Source organism: Dendrobates tinctorius, unplaced genomic scaffold, assembly GCF_039654945.1.
Source record: "Dendrobates tinctorius isolate UK_male_01 unplaced genomic scaffold, ASM3965494v1 ptg000173l, whole genome shotgun sequence".
NCBI classification, from domain to species: Eukaryota; Metazoa; Chordata; class Amphibia; order Anura; family Dendrobatidae; genus Dendrobates; species Dendrobates tinctorius.
This window is the reverse complement of record NW_027361840.1, coordinates 5,179,178-5,200,775: the sequence shown is the minus strand read 5'-3', so window position 1 is coordinate 5,200,775 and position 21,598 is coordinate 5,179,178. Positions and strand designations below refer to the sequence as shown.

Genomic DNA, 21,598 nt, shown 5'->3' with positions numbered 1-21,598 from the left:
CATCTACTGCAGAACCTCATAATACACCTCAGCTGCTGCAGAACCTCATAATACACCTCAGCTGCTGCAGAACCTCATAATACACACCTTATCTGCTGCAGAACCTCATAAGACACCTCAGCTGCTGCAGAACCTCATAAGACATCTCAGCTGCTGCAGAACTTCACAATACACCTCAGCTGCTGCAGAACCTGATAATATACACCTCAGCTGCTGCAGAACCTCACAATACACCTCAGCTGCTGCAGAACCTGAAAATATACACCTCAGATGCTGCAGAAACTCATTATGCACACCTCAGCTGCTGCAGAGCCTCACAATATACCTCAGCTGCTGCAGAACATCATATACACCTCAGCTGCTGCATAACCTCATTATACACCTCATCTGCTGCAGAACCTCATTATACACACCTCAGCTGCTGCAGAACCTCACAATATACCTCAGCTGCTGCAGAACATCATCATATACACCTCAGCTGCTGCAGAACCTCATTATACACCTCAGCTGCTGCTGAACCTCACAATATATCTCAGCTGCTGCAGAACATCATCATACACACCTCAGCTGCTGCAGAACCTCATAATATATCTCATCTGCTATTGTTGCCGTAGGCTAGTTTCACACTAGCGTTTATGAGCACAGCGACGGCCTGCGCACGGCCGCCGCTAAGCCCCGCCCCCTGCCACGCCTCCGCCGGTAGCTCCGCCTACCGGCGCATGACGCTGCATGCGCCCTGTGTCCCCTATCTTTATCACTGGGGGCGCAGGTCGTGCGCAGTATGCGTTTGGCGGCGCATGCGCCTTTTTGACGGTGCGCCGGCGCAACCAAACTGCAGCAGGTTGCGTTTGGCGCAGGTCAGCGCACCGTCAAAAGGACGCATGCGCCGCCAAATGCATATTGCGCACGCCCTGCGCCCCCAGTGATAAAGATAGGGGACGCAGGGCGCATGCAGCGTCATGCGCCGGTAGGCGGAGCTACCGGCGGAGGCGCGGCAGGGGGCGGGGCTTAGCGGCGGCCGTGCGCAGGCCGTCGCTGCGCTCATAAACGCTGGTGTGAAACTAGCCTTACATTGACAGAATGGCTTCTATTTCCGCCTTGAACACTAACGTGTGATGTGCAGAGAGCAGTGACGCCGTGTAACGTATACGGCTTCCAGTGTTGTTTTCCCACAAGAGTAGGGATCTGACAGCCGTGGATGATTTACTCTGACATTGTGACATTTCAGAGGAAACCTACATTTAATATCCGGCTGGGGAAGATGTGACCAGGATGACTAGCCCAAGTGTCCATCCCCAGCAGCTTCTCCCTCCTCTGCTGCCCTACACTGACTGTGCAGTTCTGAAAGTTGACGTTGAGATGCCGAATCCTAAATGTCGTAGAGAAAATGTAAAAATCCATAAAGAAATCTCTGGAGAGGAGACAAATCACCGTCACATTGAACATATGAGACTAATTAGAATTGGGGAAGTGAGAAACTATAACTGGGGAAGTGAGAGAGCGCTGACACTTCAGCCTTTATTGAAGTAAGGACCTCCTGTGGGGACTAGGTAGTTACAACAGGAATCTGTTCTGGGAACCAGCTGCCTAGACTGGGATTTAATTGCACAGAGGTGGAGACGTACACTTCCAATGCAAGAGCTTCCTCTGTTCAAAAGGCTTGTCTGAGACGCAGCCACTGGCCAGTGATGAATATTGGGGTTTGCATCGATCTGATAGTTATGGGAGATATATTTTCGGCGTTGTGGGACGAACATAACTCACATCACAGTAAGGTCCATTTTCCTACGGAGTACCGCCCTCCGCTAAGCTCTGAGCCATCTCTGTGGCCAGGTTTAGTACTTATTCTTTCGTTATTCCTTTTAATTTTATGCAATTGTATATATATTGTTTTGCTCACATTTTGTATGTTTTTATAAACACTGCCTATGTTTCCAGATTAAATACTGTATATACTCGTGTATAAGCCAAGATTTTCAGCACATGTTTTTGTGCTGTAAACCCCCCCCCCTTGGCTTATACACGAGTCATTGTCCAGAAAGCCAGTGGGGAAGCGGGAGGGGAGCGGTGGAGCAGCGGCAGGAGCCAGCGGCTGTGACATCATACTCACCTTCTTCCCGCCCTCGCTGAACTCCTTGCATCTCTGTTGTCCCGGCATGGCAGCTCTTCCTGTGCTGAGCGGTCACGTGGTACCGCTCATTAAGATAATGAATATGCATGCGTCTCCACTCCCATAGGCGTGGAGCGCATATTCATTACTTTAATGAGCGGTACCACGTGACCGCTGAACACAGGAAGAGCTGCCACGCCGGGACAACGGAGATACAGGGACGTGCAGCGACGGCGCGAGGAGGGCGGGGAAGGATGAAGGAGGACTGGGCTAGCTGATCAAAACCATGCATACAAGGATGGGATGGGGAAGCCAAGCTATGCATACAAGATGGGACAGGGGACCGGGCAAGCCATACATAGGAGGGGACTGGGGCAGCCATGCATGCAACAGGCGGGGAGCCAAGCATGCAACAGGAGGGGAGCCAAGCGTACAACAGGGGGAGCCACATATAGCAGGACAGGGATGAGGGGACAATGCATACCCAGCTCGAGTCAATAAGCTTACCCAGTTTTTCGTGGCAAAATTAGGTGCCTCGACTTATACTCGGGTCGGCTTATACTCGAGTATATACGGTATATAAAATGTAATAGCTTTGTTCCTTTTCCTCTGTAAACCACACCCTGAAGCCATACGCAACCTGTAACAGGCGTCCAATCAGCCTGTATAAATGATTGGTGATGGAAGCTAGTTGTTCTTTTTGTTTTTTGTTGAGCAGTGACTATACCGAGGTGTGGGTGTGTGTGTATACAGTACAAACGAAAAGTTTGGACACACCTTCTCATTCAAAGAGTTTTCTTTATTTTCACGATTATGAAAATTGTAGATTCACCCTGAAGGCATCAAACTATGAATTAGCACATGTGGAATTATATAATTAACAAAAAAGTGTGAAACAATTGAAAATATGTCTTATATTCTAGGTTCTTCAAAGTAGCCACCTTTTGCTTTGATTACTGCTTTGCACACTCTTGGCATTCTCTTCGAACATGCGCGGCTCCGCTCCGTACACCTCGTACACACGCGGCTCCACTCCGTACACCTCGTACACACGCGGCTCCACTCTGTACACCTCGTACACACGCGGCTCCACTCTGTACACCTCGTACACACGCTGCTCCGCTCCGTACACCTCGTACACACGCGGCTCCAGCCCGTACACCTCGTACACACGCGGCTCCACTCTGTACACCTCATACACACGCGGCTCCACTCTGTACACCTCGTACACACGCTGCTCCGCTCCGTCCACCTCGTACACGCGCAGCTCCACTCCGTACACTTCGTACACGCGCAGCTCCACTCCGTACACTTCGTACACGCGCGGCTCCGCTTCGTACACCTCATACACACGCGGCTCCGCTCCGTACACCTCGTACACACGCGGCTCCGCTCCGTACACCTCGTACACACGCGGCTCCGCTCCGTACACCTCGTACACACGCGGCTCCGCTCCGTACACCTCGTACACACGCGGCTCCGCTCCGTACACCTCGTACACATGCGGCTCCGCTCCGTACACCTCGTACACACGCGGCTCCGCTCCGTACACCTCGTACACACGCGGCTCCGCTCCGTACACCTCGTACACACGCGGCTCCGCTCCGTACACCTCGTACACACGGCTCAGCTCCGTCCACCCTGTAAACCCCTCCTGACCCCACACATAAACTTCCCCTCATCCAGCACCATGACAACCAGCACAGCAGAGTCCTGCACACACTGATCATGTGACCCCTGACTCCTCCCCTCCTCGCTTCAGGCCAATTGCAGCCTGGCAGCGGCTGCAGCTCCGCGGTAGATGGCCACTGCTTGGGTGTTGCAATATGGCGGTCGGCTCTGTCTCTGCTTCCGGCCGCTGTGGATTGTGGGATAGCGACACAATCGCCGGGAGCTGTGACAGAGCCGATTGGCAGTCATATGGTAGATATATTTATGTACACACATACACACATATATATATATTCTAGGCGCTGGAATCGGAAGTGTATATACCGTACCGTCACTGTGAGGTCCCAATATCCGGCGCAGTAGTGGAGGCAGCGGCGGCCTCGTCCATCACTCGTCAGACAGCTGCGTTTTGTCCTGGTGATTGGCGGCAGCAGAATTCCTCTGACAAACTGGTGGCAGCGGTGCGATCTGCGAGATTTCTCCGCTGTCATCCATGACACTGAGGTCGGTGTGTAATGCTGCTGGATCGAGCGTCTCCGGCTTCTGTCAGTAGAAAAACAGAACAATAAGAGAAGCAGGAGGAGACGTCAGCCGAAGCACAAGTCTGCAAATCGAGCCATCACCTGACGGCCGCAGAATCCTGGCATAGCGCATGTTACACCCCTTCAGGCTGTGTGCCCACCATGCGATTTTTAAGCGTTTTTGCTGCGATTTTCGGCACGAAAACTTTTAAAACTCGTGTACAGAACGCCCCCCATGCATTCCTGTGGCATTCCGCACATGCTGTGCTAATTCTGCGCTTTTTTCTGCAGCGGAATCGCATCACGGAATAAATCTCAGCATGCTCATTCTTTTGTGCGGAATCGCAAAGAATTGCCGCGACTCCGCACCCATAGGAATGCATGAGAATCGCTTCCCGCATGTGGCTATGCCCACCATGCGCGAAGTTAAGCGTCTCATGTGCGGTTGGTACCCACGGTGTGGAGGAGAGGAGACTGTCCTCCAGGCCCTGGGTACCATACCCCTGTAAAAAAAAGAATAAACAATTGGGGTATATTTACCTTCCGACGTCCCGCGCTGCATTCCCGGCCTCAGCGTTCCCAGTAATGCCTTGCGGCACGGTCCAGTGATGACGTAGTCTCGCGTGACTCTAGCGGTCTCGTGAGATCACTATAGCAACGCGAGACCAACGTCACACAGGTCTCGCAAGGCATTACTGGGAACGCTGAGGCCGGGATGGCAGCGCGGGACGCCTGAAGGTAAATATACCCGGATTTTTTATTTTTTAATTATTTTTAACATTCTATCTTTCACTATTGACGCGGCATAGGCATCATGTCATCATGTCCGTGCAACTTGCAGAATTACAGACATGTAAATGACACCTACACATAATATTAGATCCTGTATGTCACACGACGCGCATGCTCGCTGTCTTGTGCTGACTAGATATATCCAGCTTCCCTGACTGCACTTCTGGTGAGAGAAGCGGAGCTTGTCTACTCAGCGCATGAGCGTCCGCTTGCTCTGTGACTTCTAGGAAACACTGACATCATGCGTAGAATTGAGCAAAACGGGTCGGCCAAATTCAGAATCCGACGACTTTTGCTAAAGTCGGGTTTCGCCGATCGAAGCCCGACCATAGCGTGAGGTCGGCCATGAGGTCGCCGACTTGAGCGCCAAAGTCGCATTTCAAATGATGCTTCCAGCGCCTTTTCTCTGCCAATCATCAAGGACGCACACCGTGGGCAACGCGATTACGTTGGCAGCGGCCCCCACCATGTTGGCGCAGTTTCACACATCCAGATAATTCCGGTACCGGAGCTATCCGTGTCCGTGTGGATACGTAGGCTATCCGTGTGACATCCGTGTGCTATCCGTATGTCCGTGTGTACAATCCGTGTGCTGTCCGTGTATTGGAAAAATCAGTTTCAATGTTAACCCTTTGACTTTTAAAAACGCACACGGATCGCACACGAACAGCACACGGACAGCATCCGTGTGCGGAATGTGTTTACACGGACCCATTGACTTGTATGTGCCCGTGTGATCCGTGCTGTTGCACAAAAACGGACATGTCAGCATGTTTTGCACATGGACACACGGTCCATGAAAACATGCTGACATCTGCATAGACACATTCATTAGAATGTGTCTACGTGTGTCAGTGTCTCCGGTACGTGAGAAAACTGTCACTACACGTACCGGAGCCACTGACATGTGAAACTGCCCTTAGAGAAGGGCATGCAAGTGACTGCCTGGCTTTGTGTGGTGTCACAGTGCCTATAAAAGGCCGTGACCGCCGACCGCCATCTTACTTCTGCCGATCTTAGAACAGGGAGAGCTGCTGCAGCTGCTGATTCTGAACAGGGAGAGCGTTAGGCAGGGAAGAAGAAAAAAAACTGCTTCCGCTGATAGCGCTTTTCGCTGTACAGTTAGTGTGCAGTGACAGGGGAGGATTTTTGTTATGTGCAGCAGCGCTGGTGGTGATTAGGCTGCCTTATAAGGCTACCTGCTAGCTGCATTGCTGTGTTTTCAAAGCACTCCAACTTTTATTATTTTGTTCTGCTCAGTTACCGAGCGTTCATTTTTTCACACACTACCATGTACTGGCTGGTATCACTGACAAATACAAGCTATCTGTGTGTGACTGTGGAAAAAAAAAAAAGATTTTCCATTTTTCCAGACCTACACCGTATAGAGCTGTCTGCTTTTCAAACAGTGAAGCTATCTGTGTGTGACTCTGGGAAAAAAAAAGCCGTTCGCATTACGGTCACATCTATACAGAGTCAGCGTGTGTGTGTGACACTCTGTAAATACATGTACGGACATTTCCATTTCTCCATACACCGTATAGAACTGTCTGATTCTCAAACAGTATTGTATATCTGCCGTTCGCATTACAGTCACATCTATACAGTGTCAGCGTGTGTGTGACACTCCGTAAATACATATACGGAGATTGTTAGTTTCACTAAAAACGTATACAGCTGTACACTTCTGATACAGTACCGTATATCTGCGTGTTGGATTACGGTCAAATACATACTGGTAGAGCGTCTGTGACTAACAAAATATATACGTAGATTTAATTTTTTTAATACACCTTACACAGCTGGACGCTCCTCATACAGTACCATCTCTCTTCTGGTATTTTTGGTACATTTTCCCAAACATGAGGAAGTATGGTGGAACAGGCTGCAGACGTGGGCAGGGGGGTGCAGCTGGTACTGATGGTGGTGGTGCATCGGCTGGTTCTGGCAAAAGCACAATAGCAGCTAAGGCAGGAGGTGTTGAGCCTGCGTCATCGTCTGGCACAAGAAGGCCTTTAAGGTTCCCTTTTCTGGGAGTAGGTAAACCACTTTTAAAGCCGGAGCATCAGGAACAGGTTTTGGCTTACATTGCCAAAACAGCCTCCAGCTCTATTGCCTCCTCTTCTGAAGTTACAAAAACTGCAAGCACGGAGTCGTCAGTGCAGGCCTCTGGTCAGGAACAACACCTTTCCTTGTGTCCTTCACCCACACCAAAAGTGAAGGATGCTGCAGCACACACTTCAGATTACTCTATGGAGCCCTTTTCACATACCATGCCTGGGTTATCCAGTCAAATCCTGAATTCCCCAGTTCAAGATGAATCTGACATGGAGTGCACTGATGCACAGCCACTGCTAGATGAATCTGCTGGTTCATTCACCCACAGCACAATATTGCCCTCGCACTCTACTGAGCCAGAATCTGACCCTGACGAAACTCAGGTGCCCCTTCCTGCATACTATACCACTGTACACGGTGACACAGAGGAAGGTACAGAGGAAGGTGCAGATGACATTGAAGACGAGGTCATGGATGACCCAGTTGTTGACCCGGATTGGCATCCATTGGGGAAAGAGGGTGCTGGTGACAATAGGTCAGAACAAGAGAAGGATCCGCAGCAGGCATCATCATCGCAGCAGCGGTTATCCGGCAGGCCCACAGCTGTCAAAAAACTTGGCAAGAAAACTAAAAGAGTTGCAGGACAGCTTGGCCAGACGGTCAAATTAGCACAGCGTGCAAGCCCTGAAAATTTGTACCATAGTAGGAAGAGTGCAGTGTGGCACTTTTTTGAACAAAATCCTACTGATGACGCAAAGGTTATCTGTAAGAAGTGCCGAAGGACCTTTAGCAGAGGGAAAAATATAAGAAATTTGAATACCAATTGCATGCTTAGACATTTAACCAACATGCACTTGCAAGCGTGGACGGACTACAAAAGCTCAGGTAGCACATGTGCACCTGCTCCGACTGAAGTTAGCCGGCAATGCTCCATCGCTTCCCCCACTGTAAGGCCACCGCTAAGCACACCACCATCAAGAAATGTTGAGGTATCATCACCATGCCAAACCAGTCAGGCAATCACAATATTTTCGCGAGGAAACACTGAATCTAGGCCATCAACACCCTCACCATCACAACCCCTTCTCACTCCGTCATGTCCAATGCTAGTTCCCCCATATGCAGCTCTCAAGTCCAGCTCACCCTACCAGACACTCTGAGAAGGACAAGAAAGTACTCATCCTCTCATCCGCGTACAATGGCTTTGAACGCCTACATTCCCAAACTGATCTCATTAGAGATGATGCCCTTCCGTTTGGTAGAAAGCGAAGCTTTCCAAGAGCTCATGGCCTACGCTGTCCCACACTATAACCTACCCAGTCGGCACTTCTTTTCTCGAAAAGCCATCCCTGTCTTCCACAGGCATGTGAAAGATCGCATTGTCCATGCACTAAAACAATCAGTGAGTGGAAAGGTGCTCCTCACAACAGACGCATGGACTAGTAGGCATGGCAAGGGCTGTTACATGTCCTTCACTGTGCACTGGGTTAATGTGGTGGATGCAGGCTCCACAGGGGACAGTGGCGGTGGAACAGTGCTGCCTAGCCCACGGTATAGGAAACAGTTGGCTGTAGGCGTTCGACCTTCCTCCTCCTCCAGAAGCGAAAGCTCGTCGTTAGAGCGCAGTCGCACGAGCACTCTATCCACATCTGTCAGTGTTGCACACGAGGTGTCCCACTATCGACCAGCTAGTGGTAAGCGGCAGCAGGCTGTGTTAAAAATGATGTCTTTGGGCGACAGTAGACACACCGCGGAGGTACTGGCCGACCACTTGCATCGACAAACTGAGTCATGGCTGGGCAGTCTACATCTTGAGCCAGGCAAGGTAGTCAGTGATAATGGGGGGAATTTTGTGGCAGCCATAGGCCTTGCAAAACTCACACACATACCTTGCCTGGCTCACACCTTGAACCTGGTGGTGCAGTGCTTCCTAAATAATTATACGGCGTTAACAATGTAAACAATGTTTCTGTTTGTTTCCACTCTGACCCCTATAATCCTTCACTTTCTGATAACCCCACTAATCCCTACACCTAGCAATGAACTGTTCATCTCTTCTTCAATCCTTCCAATCCATTTCGCCTCTTCCTCAGATCTGTTCCTCAACATACAATCCTCTCTCTCCAAACACAGACAGCCCCCTCATGCCCTCTCCTGCTCCCACCGGCTAACACTCTCTCTGCTCCTCCTCACGGCCGGCGATATCTCTCCAAATCCTGGTCCTCCTCATCACATTCCCACAGTCATGTCTACCTCCCATCCATGCCCAATCACAACTTTCCGTAACCACTCCAACCTTATACACATTCGCCCGGCTCCAGCTTCCCCAGTCCCACTAACAGGAGCTCTGTGGAACGCTCGCTCTGTCTACAACAAACTTTCCTTCATCCATGATCTTTTTATTACTAACAAACTTTCCTTCCTCGCCATCACCGAAACCTGGCTCACCTCCTCTGACACAGCCTCTCCTGCTGCACTCTCATATGGTGGATTCCACCTTTCCCACACCCCCCGCCCCAGCTGCAAGCATGGTGGAGGAATTGGTTTTCTCATGTCAGATAACTGCTCCTTCACCCTAGTCCCACTGCCATCCTCTGTTACCCTCCCTTCCTTTGAGGTGCACTCTGTGCGCATCTACTACCCCTCCAACCTCCAACTAGCTGTCATATACTGCCCTCCAGGGCCAGCCACCACCTTCTTTGACCACTTCACCTCCTGGCTACTTCATTTCCTTTCCACTGATATCCCCACTATCATCTTGGGCGACTTCAACATCCCCATTGACACTTCCCTCTCAGCTGCCACTAAATTTCTATCTCTCACTTCCTCCTTCGGCCTCACTCAATGGTCTTCTGCAGCCACTCACAAAGATGGCCACACACTAGACCTCATCTTCACCCGCCTCTGCTCCCTATCTAGCCTCTCTAACTCACCTCTTCCTCTCTCTGACCACAACCTACTTACATTCTCTTCCCTCTCCTCCTCAGGTCCACAATTCCCACCTCAAAAACTTGCACATCCTCACAGAAATCTTCAACACCTCGATCTACACTCACTGTCTGAATCCCTCTTACAGACGTAAGTTCCCTACACAATGCGGATGCCGCTGCCGCTCTATATAACACCACAATAGCTGTAGCTTTGGAATCAGTTGCCCCTCTCAAACATACCAAAGCTCGCAAAATCAACAAACAGCCCTGGCACACCAGTCTGACCAAAGAACTGAGGCGGGCTTCCAGGGCTGCTGAGCGGAGATGGAAAAAATCCCACTCCAATGAGGACTTCATCGCATTCAAACACTCTCTCACTACTTTCAAGGCCACACTCGCTGCAGCAAAACAAACCTACTTCTCATCTCTCATATCCTCCCTGTCTCACAACCCTAAACAGTTATTCAACACCTTCAATTCTCTCCTCCGTCCCCCAGCACCTCCACCCTCTCCACTCATCTCAGCTGAAGACTTTGCCTCATTTTTCAAGGAGTAGATTGATAACATCAGAGACAGATTTGGTCAACAACCCCCAGTGCCCTTCCTCCTACCTGCCCTGCCCTCCTCCCCCAAAATCAACTTCTCCACCATTACAGAAGATCGACTCTCCACTCTACTCTCAAGATCACATCTCACTACCTGTGCACTTGACCCAATCCCATCCCACTTCATCCCAAACCTCAACACAGTCTTCATCTCATCCCTAACCCATCTCTTCAACCTATCACTAACAACTGGTGTTTTCCCCTCAAGCTTTAAACATGCCTCAATCACACCTATCCTCAAAAAGCCCTCTCTTGACCCATCCTCTGTATCTAGCTATCACCCTATATCACTTCTCCCCTATGCCTCAAAACTACTGAAACAACACGTCCATCTTGAACTGTCCTCCCACCTCTCTTCTTGCTACCTCCTTGACCACTTGCAATCTGGCTTCCGGCCACACCACTCCTCTGAAACTGCCCTAACTTAAGTCACCAATGACATACTGGCCGCCAAGGCCAAGCGACATTACTTTGTCCTCCTGGACCTGTCCTCTGCCTTTGACACAGTGGACCATTCCCTATTACTACAGACCCTCTCATCTCTTGGTATCACAGACTTGGCCCTATCTTGGATTGCGTCATACCTAGCAGACCGGACATTCAGCGTCTCCCACTCGCACACTACCTCCTCACCGCGCCCCTATCCATCAGAGTCCCGCAAGGTTCAGTCCTAGGGCCCCTGCTCTTCTCCATTTACACCTTTGGCCTCGGACAGCTCATAGAATCTCATGGCTTCCAGTATCACCTCTATGCTGATGACACACAGATCTACATCTCTGGACCAGATATCACCTCCCTATTAAACAGAATCCCTCAATGTCTGTCTGCTATTTCATCCTTCTTCTCCGCTAGATTTCTAAAACTTAATATGGACAAAACAGAATTAATCATCTTTCGCCCATCTCACGTGACCCCCCCCAACAGACCTATCCATTAAAGTAAACGGCTGCCCACTCTCTCCAGTCCCACAAGTTCGCTGCCTCGGGTTATCCTTGACACTGATCTCTCCTTCAAACCACATATCCAAGTCCTTTCCGCTTCCTGCCGACTTCAACTCTAAAATATTTCCTCAACCAAGAATCTGCAAAAACCCTTGTCCACGCCCTCATCATCTCCTGCCTTGACTACTGCAACCTCCTGCTCTGTGGCCTCCATTCTAACACTCTCGCACCCCTCTAATCTATTCTTAACTCTGCTGCCTGACTCTTCCACCTGTCCCCCCGCTATTCCCTGGCCTCTCCCCCCTGTCAATCCCTGCACTGGCTTCCCATTACCCAAAGACTCCAGTTCAAAACCCTAACCATGACATACAAAGCCATCCACAACCTGAGACCTCCATACATCTGTGACCTCGTCTCCCGGTACTTACCTGCACAAAACCTCCGATCCTCACAAGATCTCCTTCTGTACTCCCCTCTTATCTCCTCTTCCCACAATCGCATACAAGATTTCTCCCATGCATCCCCTCTACTCTGGAAATCTCTACCACAATATATCAGACTCTCGCCTACCATGGAAACATTCAAAGAGAACCTGAAGACCTAACTCTTCTGACAAGCCTACAACCTGCAGTAACCACCAATCCACCAAACCGCTGCACGACCAGCTCTACCCTCGCCTACTGTATCCTCACTCATCCCTTTGTAGATTGTGAGCCCTTGCGGGCAGGGTCCTCTCATCCTGTACCAGTCATGACTTGTATTGTTTAAGATTACTGTACTTGCATGTATTACAGTTGTGGCCAAAAGTATTGACACCCCTGCAATTCTGTCAGATAATACTCAGTTTCTTCCTGAAAATGATTGCAAACACAAATTCTTTGGTATTATTATCTTCATTTAATTTGTCTTAAATGAAAAAACACAAAAGAGAATGAAGCAAAAAGCAAAACATTGATCATTTCACACAAAACTCCAAAAATGGGCCAGACAAAAGTATTGGCACCCTCAGCCTAATACTTGGTTGCACAACCTTTAGCCAAAATAACTGCGACCAGCCGCTTCCGGTAACCATCAATGAGTTTCTTACAATGCTCTGCTGGAATTTTAGACCATTCTTCTTTGGCAAACTGCTCCAGGTCCCTGATATTTGAAGGGTGCCTTCTCCAAACTGCCATTTTTAGATCTCTCCACAGGTGTTCTATGAGATTCAGGCCTGGACTCATTGCTGGCCACCTTAGAAGTCTCCAGTGCTTTCTCTTAAACCATTTTCTAGTGCTTTTTGAAGTGTGTTTTGGGTCATTGTCCTGCTGAAAGACCCATGACCTCTGAGGGAGACCCAGCTTTCTCACACTGGGCCCTACATTATGCTGCAAAATTTGTTGGTAGTCTTCTGACTTCATAATGCCATGCACACGGTCAAGCAGTCCAGTGCCAGAGGCAGCAAAGCAACCCCAAAACATCAGGGAACCTCCGCCATGTTTGACTGTAGGGACCGTGTTCTTTTCTTTGAATTCCTTTTTTTCTCCTGTAAACTCTATGTTGATGCCTTTGCCCAAAAAGCTCTACTTTTGTCTCATCTGACCAGAGAACATTCTTCCAAAATGTTTTAGGCTTTTTCAGGTAAGTTTTGGCAAACTCCAGCCTGGCTTTTTTATGTCTTGGGGTAAGAAGTGGGGTCTTCCTGGGTCTCCTACCATACAGTCCCTTTTCATTCAGATGCCGACGGATAGTAAAGGTTGACACTGTTGTACCCTCGGACAGCAGGGCAGCTTTAACTTGTTTGGATGTTAGTCGAGGTTCTTTATCCAACATCCGCACAATCTTGCGTTGAAATCTCTTGTCAATTTTTCTTTTCCGTCCACATCTAGGGAGGTTAGCCACTGTGCCATGGGCTTTAAGCTTCTTGATGACACTGTGCACGGTAGACACAGGAACATTCAGGTCTTTGGAGATGGACTTGTAGCTTTGAGATTGCTCATGCTTCCTCACAATTTGGTTTCTCAAGTCCTAAGACAGTTCTTTGGTCTTCTTTCTTTTCTCCATGCTCAATGTGGTTCACACAGGGACACAGGACAGAGGTTGAGTCAACTTTAATCCATGTCAACTGGCTGCAAGTGTGATTTAGTTATTGCCAACACCTGTTAGGTGCCACAGGTAAGTTATAGGTGCTGTTAATTACACAAATTAGAGAAGCATCACATGATTTTTTTAACAGTGCCAATACTTTTGTCCACCCTCTTTTTTGTTTGGTGTGGAATTATATCCAATTTGGCTTTAGGACAATTCTTTTTGTGTTTTTTTCATTTAAGACAAATTAAATGAAGATAATAATACCAAAGAATTTGTGTTTTCAATCATTTTCAGGAAGAAACTGAGAATTATCTGACAGAATTGCAGGGGTGTCAATACTTTTGGCCACAACTGTATGTATACCCCTCCTCACATGTAAAACACCATGGAATAAATGGTGCTATAATAATAAATAATAATAACATTCCTGCTCCATAAGGTGCGAAGACTGCTTGCACATCCATCGCTCAAATGTCCACTCCAGTCATGTGCAGAAGCTGCAGCGATCACTCAACCTCCCCAAGCACCGCCTAATCATAGACGTTGCTACAAGATGGAATTCCACCATGCGCATGGTTGAGAGGCTGTGCGAACCGAGGCAGGCTGTAATGCATTTGTGGGAGGATACACAGGCAGGCAGTTTGAGGTCAGACATGGAATTGTCGAGTGTGAAGTGGTAAAAGCTGAAAGACCTCTGTAAAGTCCTTCAGTGTTTTGAGGAATGCACACAGCTGGTAAGCGCAGACGACGCCATCATAAGCATGAGCATAACACTTATGCGTCTGCTCATGCAAACTTTGACGCACATCAAGGATCAGGCATCTGCTGTGGAGGAGCAACAGAAGGAGGAGGAGGAGGATGGAAGCCTTGATGACAGTCAGCCATTGTCTAGTCAGTGAACTGTCCTGGACGAGGTGGAGGAAGATGAGGAGGAGGATGAGGGGGATGATTATTTTGGGGAGGAGGATGCTTCTCGGGGCAAGAGAACATGTAGGCGTGCCAAGGTCAGGTACAGGGTTTGTGCGTGACTGGAGGGATGTGGATTTGCCAGAAAGTGCTCCTCCACCCACCACTGGCAGTGCAGCATTAACACCTGGAACATTGGCCCACACGTGTGACTATGCATTGCGGATCCTTAAAAGGGACCCCCGCATTGCCAAAATGATGAGGGATGACGACTACTGGTTGGTCAGCATCCTCGATCCACGCTATGAAGGCAAATTATACAACATCATGCCATAGGAGAACCTAGAGCTAATATTGGCTAACAAAGAAGCAACTCTGGTAAACAGGTTGTTTGAGGCATTCCCAGCACACAGCAGCGGAGCTGGTTCTCCCACGAGCTGTAGTGGGCAAAATGGGGGAGATGTTCGTGGTGCACACAGCCAAACTGCCATTGGAGACAGGGGTTTCCTGACCATGTTGTGGTCTGATTTCTCAAGTCCTGTGCACATGACAGCTAATACAGAATCGATTGCAAGTGACAGGAGACAGCAGTTGTCATCTATGGTTACAAACTACTTCGCCTCCCATATCGAGGTTCTCCCTCACCGGTCATTCCCCTTTGATTATTGGGCCTCAAAACTGGACGCCTGGCCTGATTTGGCACAATATGCCTTACAAGAGCTCACTTGCGCTGCTGGTAGTGTGCTATCTGAAAGAGTCTTCATTGCTGCTGGATCAAACCTGACAGAAAAAAGGACCCGTCTGTCAACCCAAAATGTTGATGATCTAACCATCATTAAAATGAACCATGCATGGGTTTTAAAATATTTTGTCCCACCCTCCCCTGATAACACATAGGTTGCCAGAAAAAAGGCTTGCTTTTGTCCTCTTCCTCTGACTTCTCCAATTCCTCCATTTGCAGCAGCTGAAAGTCCAGCCTACACATCAACATATGCCATCTTTTAAACCACCCAAAATGGGCTGCCCCCCCTCCTACCCCAGGCCCAGGGCCAACACCTGCCGCACCCGGGCAAGTACTGTTGCCCTGAACAGGTGTGTGGCCCCACCCTTGGGCGACGGGACTGGCACAGGGCCTCTCATAGTACAATAAAGTGTCTCTGACAGTGGGGGGGCCCACTCGTCATCAGACACACTGGTGTTATGAGTTCATTTTCTCCTTCACCTTTGATGTCCGATGAACTCCCTCTGCTGGTGAAGGGAGGTGGTGAAGTTGATTTAGATGGGAAAGATCTGTCATCTGAACAGGTGGAGTGTGATTGGACATCCGGAATCTCTGAGTGGATATAAGGCAGCCGACGCCCTGCAGGGTTGCTGGTGATCCTTTCTGCTCTGAGCTCTTGCATCCAGTATAGTTCCTGTCTACGAAAGCTAAGTTTTTGCTCTGCTATTATTCCATGAGATTTTGTCTGGTTTACTTAGTGTTTGTGTTCAGCCAGCCCTTGTTGGGACTGGCTGAATTCCATTTTTGTCTCTGATCAGTTGATCTCTTTGCTCTGTTTTCAGAATATACCTGAGTGCTGATATAGTGATTTTGAAGTCTAGCGACTTCAGGGTCTTTTTTCTTATCAGACGGTTGGGACATTTTTGGTGGGGTTTTTGCGGATTGCAGCCAGAATCTTTTCTGTCCTGTCCTATCTAGTTAGTTGGGCCCCATCGTTTGCTCAGCCTGTCTTTCTGTCTGTGTTTGTGTTTTCATCTGTTTTCACCGTCAATACATTTTGGGGGCTGTCTATTGCTTTGGGGTCTGCTCTGGGGCAGTTTAGATTTCCCATTTCTTTCTTTAGGCTTATTTAGTTCTCCGGCTGTGACGAGGGGTCTAGGACCACCGTAGGAATTCCCCACGGCTACTGTTAGTTGTTGTGAATAGGATCAGGGGTCTGCAATCCGCTAGCTACCAACCTCTCCAGTTTTCTGGACTTAGCTTGCATTTTTGTTTTTTCCTCCTCCGGTGACTCATTCATAACACACTGGCGTACTATGAGGTACCGGCGCTCACGAGTGGGTCCCCCCTGTTTGCTCAGGGCCACAGCACTTGCAATACTTACCTCTCCCTGCTCCACCGCCGTGACGTCTTCCACCTTTCCTGATAGTGACATTCAGGTTACAGAGTGCGATGACATCACGTCTGTATGCCCTCTACCGAAACAGTACAAGTGCAGAGAGCTTTAAAATGGCAATGCTGAGAAGTCCAGAGTAGAGCAGTGCCCAGCGAGGAGAGGTATTTAATTTTTTAAAATGTTGGGAGCATTTTTTGGGGAGCAATATACACTGAAGAATGATATATGGGGCCCATCATACACTGGAGCATCATCCATTTGGCCCATCATATACTGGAGCATTCCAAATGAGGGACATCAGACACTGGAGCAGCATTTATGGGGCCCATTATACACTGGATGATTAGAAATGGGGCCCATTATATATGGAGCATAATTTGGGCCCATAACACACTGGAGCATCATCCATTTGGCCCATCATATACTGGAGCATTCCAAATGGGGGACATCAGACACTGAAGCAGCATTTGCAGGGCCCATTATACACTGGAGCATTAGAAATGGAGCCCATTATATATGGACTCTGGAGCATTATTTGGGCCCATAAGACAGTGGAGCATCATCCATGGGGACCAACATATACTGTAGCATTATGTGGAGCTCATTATATACTGTATGGAACATTATATGGGACCAATTATTCTGTATGGAGAAATATATGGGCCTCATTACGCTGTATAGCGCACTATGCGGTGCCCATAATACTGTATGGAGTAATATACTGCCCATTTTTTGAGCTATTGTAGAATTTAAAATAGATATCAGTCATGTCATGTAAGCAGTGAAGTATTTTTCATTGTACTATACCTATATTTCTGTGCCGTATCGGAGCATTATGAATTGTGGTATGTGTTAAAAGGGCGCACTGACATTCTTTGGCCCAGGGCACACGAAAACCTGGCGCCAGCCCTACCCCCCCACAACTTTAGCCAAATAACTCCCAGTTTTCAATGCGTATACTATTATTATAAAGTAAATTAAGGTTGCCAAGCTTAAGTAATAAGAATTGGTGTCGTTAGCAATGAAATGGGCACTGTAGGTGTGTTTCCTGTCCTCCACTCACTGCCGACTTTGCTTCCCCATTGACTTGCATTGGGTTTCGTGTTTCAGTCGGACCCCGACTTTTCCCTATAGTTGGCCAATTTCGTTCGACCCGACTTTTTAGAAAGTCGGGTTTCATGAAACCCGACTCGACCCGAAAAAAGGCAAAGTCGCTCATCTCTAATCATGCACACTGCACGCCGTCACAATTCAGCAGACTAGAGACTATAGAATGACTGTAGACATGACTGTAGACTTTTGTGTCAACCCTGGAAAATCCCTTTAATGCAATCCACCCCCCTCCCCTATATGGCCCCCATTTTGTTTCCAAATCTAACTTGATGTGGGCTTCGGGAAAATGGTCACCGGAGGCGGCACATGTGCACATTGAGACCTTGAGCCTGCAGGAAAGCTTGAACTACTTTGGACCTTGATTGGAGGTTTTCCACCATCCGGGCCATTTACTGCGTTAAAACCTTTCATCAATCTCTCTCTGCCATCCACGTGCAGGGAGATTAGCTACAGTGCCATGGGTTGTAAACCTCTTGATTATGTTACTCACTGTGGACAAAGGAACATGAAGATCTCTGCAGATGGATGTGTAACCTTGAGATTGTTGATATTGTTCAACAATTTTGATTCTCAAGTCCTCAGACAGTTCTTCTCTTACTATTCTCCATGCTTAGTGTGGCACACACAGACACACAATGCAAAGATTGAGTCAATTTTTCCCCTTTTTAGCTGCTTTCAAGTGTAATTTTCATATTGCCCTCACCTGTCACTTTCCACAGGTGAGTTTGAATAAGCATCACATGCTTAAAACAAAGTTGTTTACCCACAATTTTCTATAAAATAATTTATATTGTGTAAAAGCGGCAAGACATAAAACAATATATAAATGTGGTATCGCTGTAATCGTACTGACAAAAAAACAATTCCTGTATACCTGTTTTTTGTACATCCCGCCTAACAAAAATCAGAATAGAAAGTGGTCAAAAATGTAATTTGCCCGAAAATGGTAACAATAAAAACGTCAACTCATCTTGCAAAACACAAGCCCTCACATGACTTTGTCAGCAGAAATATAGAAAAATTATAGCTCTCAAAATGTTGTGATGCAAAAACTTGTTTTGCAAAATAAGTATCTTTTAGTGTGACAGCAGCCAAACATACAAAAAGTCTAAATCTGGTATTGCTGTAAGCGCACCGACCTGAAGAATAAAGTAGTCTAATGACTTATACCACACGAGGAAAGGCATAAAAAATAAATAATAAATAAAACCAATTCTTCACCTGCTGTTGATTTGTTAATTCTGCTTCCCAAAGAACGTAGTGTTAGGCTGTGTGCACACGTTGCGTTTGTTTAGCATTTTCGCAGCGTTTTTCCACTGCGGAAATGCCGCACAAACACTACGAAAATGCACCCCATGCAATCCTATGGGATTCCGCATCGATGTGCTAATGCTGCGGATTTTTCAGCTGCGGAATCACATAGCGGAAAAATACGCAGCATCTTCATTCTTTGTGCGGAATCGCGGCGATTCAGCACCCATAGGATTGCAGTGAAATGCTCACTTTGCGCATGTGGCTATGCCCATATCATCCAGATAGATTACCACAAAATGATCTAGCAAATCTCTAAAGACGTCATTAGCCAAATGTTGAAAGGTTGCCGAAGCGTTGCAGAGTCCAAAAGGCATCACAAGGTAATCAAAGTGCCCATAACAACATCTAAATGCCATCTTCCACTCATCCCCAGAGCGGATCCGAGCTAGGTTATAAGCTCCTCGAAGATCCAACTTAGAAAAAATGTTGGCGTGTCGTACTCCAGCAATTCGGGGATTAACGATAAAGGATAATGGTTCCAAATGGTTACCTTGTTGAGCTCCCGGTAGTCAATACAGGGTCTAAGAGTTCCTTCTTTTTTCCAAAAAAGATGGGTGCTCCTGCCGGTGATGAGGGGTGAATGAAACCCTTAGCCAGATTCTCATGAATGTATTCTTTCAAGGCTTGTGGGAGCTGCTAGTGGGTAAACATTTTTAAATGGAATAGCCGCCCCCGGAAGGAGCTTGGTAGGACAGTCATAGGGTCTAAGAGGAGGAAGCTGATCTGCCATTTTCTTGCCACAGACATCAGAAAATTCGTTGTAAATGGGTGGTAACATTGATACTCCAGTGATACATTCCGCATCCCGAGAATTTACCTGACCTGTTACTGGTGTATTCTTTTGTGGAAAGGTGATCTCCTTGGTCTCCCAGTTGATGATTGGGTTCTGTGCCTGAAGCCAGGGAATTCCTAGAATTAAAGGAAAATGTGGTGAAGAAATTAGCATAAAAGAAAGCACTTTTCGACGATTGGGCTCCATGTAAATCTCCAGGGGTGCCGTCTCCTGATCCACCGGTCTAGAAACTAGGGGAGAACCATCCACCATTTCCATGCCTACTGGGGTGGTTCTCTGTGGAATCTGCCATGTTCCTTGACAAAAGTGACGTCTATAAAGTTACCCCCCACTCTAGAATCCCCCATAGCCACCCATGAGATCCATTGGCCCGACAATAAGATCTTAATGAGGAGGGAACAATGTGCATCCTTATCCTTCCGTGTCTTGGGAGCAGCAGTCATTGCTAGGGAATGAAACACAGCATTCACAGAAAAGCTGGACTCAGAAGTAACAGATTCATCCTGATTATTATGTTCCCCTACAGCGGCTAGTACCTTGCGAGGCCGCTTAGGACAGTTTATAAGGAAATGGTCAGACTGACTGCAGTAAAAACATAAACTCTCACGAAAGTGATGCTCCCTGCGCTCGTTACTCTCTCACGCCGCTGTAAAGCATCCAGTTGCATAGGGACTGGTTCTGCTTCCCAAGAGTCTTTGCCTGCAAGTTCTTTAGAAGGAAGGGGAGAGTTAGAGACACGGCTAAAGGCTGCAAATTCCTCCTGTCTACGTTCAGTAATACGTATGTCAATGCGCACGCAGTGCTGTATGAACGCCTCCAACTCCTGAGGAGAATCTGCATGGGCTAATTTGTCCTTAATCTTACTAGAAAGTCCCCTCTTAAAAATGGGTAATTGAGCATAAACTCCCAAACCCTATCCACCGCCAACCGTCTATATTCAGTGGCGTATTCAACAACAGAGCGCTTACCCTGACGTAATGACAACAATGCAGTTTCAGCTGTAGTGCGACGATTTGGATCATCAAACATCATAGACATTGCAGCAAGAAAATCATCAAGGTTATTCAAGTGAGGGTCACGAGTCTCAATCAGCGGATTCACCCACGCGAGAGCTTGGGAGATAAGTAACATGATTATACACAAGACAAATGGGCAGCGGGTACATCAAAATACAAAATGCATTGATTTATCAACCCACAAAATTTGCAGCGTTCACCATTAAATCTAATCGGCGGTAACTTGGGAGGACTAGTTGGCAGTAGCTGCCCCAGGGGTGGAGGCGCCCATGCTGTTATTGATTACTTAAATCCTGCAGCGCCTGCCTGAAATGGGCCTCCCAGATAGCCACCTTTTTTTCAGAGCTAATACGTCCCCTTGTAAGGAGTTGATCATAGAAAACAAATGATCCAACTTTGCCCCAGTTGACATTATCCCAGCAGATTCCTAATTGGCCTGAGTATCCTGTAACAATTATGTAGGTACTAAGGAATCTGATAGCGTGGGATAAAATCAGTCTGAGAACAAAGCTGCAGCAAAAAGATGTATTTAAAGAAAACAGGAATGTAAACAGAACTAACAGATATTCCTGCAGTCGAAACGAGGTGCTCAGCACAATATAGTAAATCACAGCAAGCTGGATAGCGGGACGCGACTGCTA

At 47.8% G+C, this 21,598-nt stretch overlaps 1 protein-coding gene and 1 long non-coding RNA gene across 2 annotated transcripts in view; one reads left to right on the top strand and one right to left on the bottom strand.

Annotated features, from left to right (window-relative positions):
- The window catches only part of LOC141053979 (uncharacterized), a 60,063-nt gene extending 38,923 nt beyond the window's left edge, over positions 1 to 21,140 (bottom strand). The window contains exons 1-2 of the long non-coding RNA XR_012221321.1: positions 19,971 to 21,140; positions 4,111 to 4,324 (exon numbers count right to left, since the gene is read on the bottom strand). This is a non-coding gene — a long non-coding RNA (uncharacterized lncRNA). The remainder of the gene's footprint in view (positions 1 to 4,110; positions 4,325 to 19,970) is intronic.
- LOC141053955 (uncharacterized) overlaps positions 1 to 21,598 on the top strand; it is a 56,935-nt gene that overhangs the window by 3,651 nt on the left and 31,686 nt on the right. The gene's annotated exons all lie outside the window — the stretch shown is intronic.